Genomic DNA, 328 nt, shown 5'->3' on the forward strand with positions numbered 1-328 from the left:
CAGTTGCTTATTTGGTTGAGTCTTTTAATATATGGCATGAAAGATTAGGCCATGTAAACTACAAATCTATACAAAGATTAATGAATTTAAATCTAATTCCTAAATGCAAAACAAGTAAACAAAAATGTGAAGTATGCGTACAAACTAAGCTCACAAAAACGCCATCACCTTGTGTTGAAAGAACTAACAAACCTCTAGATTTAATTCACACTGATTTATGTGATTTAAAATACATACAAACTAGAGGCGGGAAAAAATACTTTGTGATCTTCATAGATGACTGCACAAAATATTGCTATGTATATTTTTTACATAGCAGAGATGAAAC

The sequence above is a fragment of the Brassica oleracea genome, chromosome C5 (assembly GCF_000695525.1).
Source record: "Brassica oleracea var. oleracea cultivar TO1000 chromosome C5, BOL, whole genome shotgun sequence".
In the NCBI taxonomy this organism is placed as follows: domain Eukaryota; kingdom Viridiplantae; phylum Streptophyta; class Magnoliopsida; order Brassicales; family Brassicaceae; genus Brassica; species Brassica oleracea.